Below are 3,078 nucleotides of genomic sequence, written 5' to 3' on the forward strand. Positions count from 1 at the left end.
TGAAAATCTAAAAATATGAAAACCAAGTCTTTATAGCGGCAGCGATGAATCAAACCTATTACTGAGACTTTAAGCCACTCCAGCTGCATGTGAAGGAGGTGTGAAAAAATGAAAGTTCAATAATCTAAAAAAAAAAATAGTGCCTTTCCGCACTTTGTGGGATGGTGGTGATGGGGGAGCACACAGTGTAGTATTCGCTCAGTGGGTGACTTTTGCAATAGCAGTATGATTTAGTCTAAATCTAATCCAAAATTAAAACTGAAGATGTGTTTCATTGTATGTGATCCAACATTTTTCTGAAATGCATTTTCTAATCTCCTCTAAATTTCATTATCTTAAGATTTTACCTTATTTTGTTGTATGTCTTAAGAACATCTCTTTTGCAAAAGAGGAGCCATTTAAAACACATCTGGGCGAGGCTCACCCATTGCACTCCGGGTGTGTTGACCTCTGCGATTTCCTCAAATAGGGGAAGCTCGACTGTGTGATTTATGGTAGTGGGGGACTGCGTGCGCGCTTTCCCCTGAAAAAAAAGAAAAGAAAAAAAAAAAATAATAATAAAACACATCTGCTTGAATCATCCTTTTCACTCTTATTACCTCTTTTGAGAATTTTTGATATTCTCTTATGCAAGGTGAAATAACAAGTGGGGTTGAAAGGGTCTCCAAAATTTCATGTTTTTCACTTGATATCCTGGAAGATATTCAATTTACAGAATATAATTACACAGATTTTCAGTCTTTTAATTTGCTATATTAAACATAAAAATAAAATGCAGCTAACTAATTATTAAAATAGCTGAATTTTCTTGAATCAAATATAAATATTGATTAATTGCTCTTTCTTATACTGTCAAACTTATGATACCATAATAATAATATGTATTAATATTTTTAAAATTAATTCTTAATGAAAAAATCATAGATTTTAATATAATAAAGAAGCTATTAGTAATTTCTAATCCATAAGTGGGTGCGTGCCCATTCACCTCATTTGTGTACAACACCTTGCGACCCCATGGACGGCAACCCTCAAGGCTTCTCTAACCTTGGGATTCTCCAGGCAAGCATACTGGAGTGGGTTGCCATTTCCTCCTCCAGGGGATTTTCTTTACTCAGGGATCCAGCTTGCATTTCCTGCATTGGCAGATGGATTCTTCACAATTGAGCCACCTGGGAAGCCCAACCTCTAAGTACATGGTAGAAATAAATAAGTAGTGTAGCTGAATCCTTTGTACTTAAGACTCCACCTAATAGAGCGTTGCTTAGAAATTCTAGCCCAAATAACCAGGCTTAGAAGAAACATTTCCTACAATGCAAATACTTAACACAAGGATGAAATCATATAGCAAGAAAAAATGTATTTTAAATATATGTGACCACTCCCAACTCAGATGACAATAAGTGCTAAATAAAATTTCAAAAGTGTAAAGATCAATATGTATTATATACCAATCATCTTTATTGCAGCATAATCCACAATAACCAAAGTATATAAATAGCCTAAGTATCCAGTGCTCATCAATAGATGAATGAATGAGGAATATATATATATACACACACACACACACACACACACACACATATACAAACTGTATATATTCATATATATATATATATATATGCTGCACAATGGTATATTGTTCAACTATGAGAAAGAAGGAAATCCTACCATTTAAGACAAAATGAATGGGTTAGAAGATACTATGCTAAATAAGATAAGTCGGACAAAGACAAATGCTCAATGAGGTCACTTATATGTGAATCTAAAAAACTTGAACCAATAAAAACAGAGTAGAACGGTGATTACCAGGGACTGGAAGTTGGGGGAGGTTGGGGGAATATTTAAGGTTATAAAAGTAGACAAGTAAATTCTGAAGGTTTAATCTCCTTTTTCTTGATGAGACTGGCTAAAGGTTAATCAATTTTGTTCATCTTTTTAAAGAAGCAGATTTTAGTCTCATTGATCTTTTCAATTATTTTGAAAGTACTTTAAAAAATATAAAATGAAGAGAAATTATGCAATAGAGAAAATCTTGATAGAATGGAAGAAACTGGGTTTGGGCATCAAAAGAATGTTAGTTTATAGCTTGTTCTCTGTTTGCAAAGTGATCTGTTAAATATAATTCTACTGAAGCAATAATATTATATTTCTTAATATCTCAAACAGTACCTAGGAAGAGAATATATACATGGTATTTACAACAAAATGGGTCCAAGGTAAATTTTTCAAAATTACTGGAAGTTTAAACAAGAGTTAACTCATGTAATATTGCAGACAGTTTTTATTGTTGTTCTATAGAATAATAAAACAAATTGTATTCAGATATCAAAGTTGGGAGAAAATAAAAACACACTAAATAACATGATTTTTTCAATGGACACAGAAATGGATAATATGAAAAAAATCTAATGCCCTTTCATGATAAAAAAATATTTGACATTCTCAGAAGAGAAGAAAAGAGAACTTTATAATGGGCATATATGTAAAACCAAATCTAATATCAGACTTACTAGTGAAAGCCTCAAAGCTCTCATGCTAAGATCAGGAACAAGACAAAAATATCCACCCTTGAAATTTCTTTTCAGCATTATAATGGATGTTCCAGTCAAAAGAATTGGGGGAGAGAAAAAAAAAAATGCATCAAAATAGAAAAGGAGAAAGTAAGACTAACTCTATTTGCAGATAATATGATTGTATATAGAGAAAATATTAAGGAATTTGCATGCATACAACAAATATTAGATCTAAGCATATTCAGTACTGGTACAGGCTAGATCAATACTTAAAACTCAATTTTAATTCTAGATCCTAGTAATGAACATCTGCACATGAAATCAAGAAAACATCTTTATTTACAATTGCATCAAAAATAATGAAATAGGAATAAATTAAGCAAAAGCAATGCAATTCATACAACACAAACTACAAAGATTGCTGAAAGAAATTAAAAAACAAGTAAATGAAAAGATATTGCATATTTATAAATCTAAATATTTAATATTGTTAACTATGTAAGACTACCCCAATTGACCTGCAGATTCAACACAATTCCTTACAAAATCCAAAATGTCTTTG

General features: G+C 31.6%; 1 pseudogene; it reads left to right on the top strand.

Annotated features, from left to right (window-relative positions):
* The first annotated feature begins 344 nt into the window (after window positions 1–344).
* Window positions 345–526, top strand: LOC133049766 (U1 spliceosomal RNA; annotated as a pseudogene).
* The last annotated feature ends 2,552 nt before the right edge of the window (window positions 527–3,078 follow it).

This window comes from Dama dama, chromosome 30 (assembly GCF_033118175.1).
Source record: "Dama dama isolate Ldn47 chromosome 30, ASM3311817v1, whole genome shotgun sequence".
NCBI classification, from domain to species: Eukaryota; Metazoa; Chordata; class Mammalia; order Artiodactyla; family Cervidae; genus Dama; species Dama dama.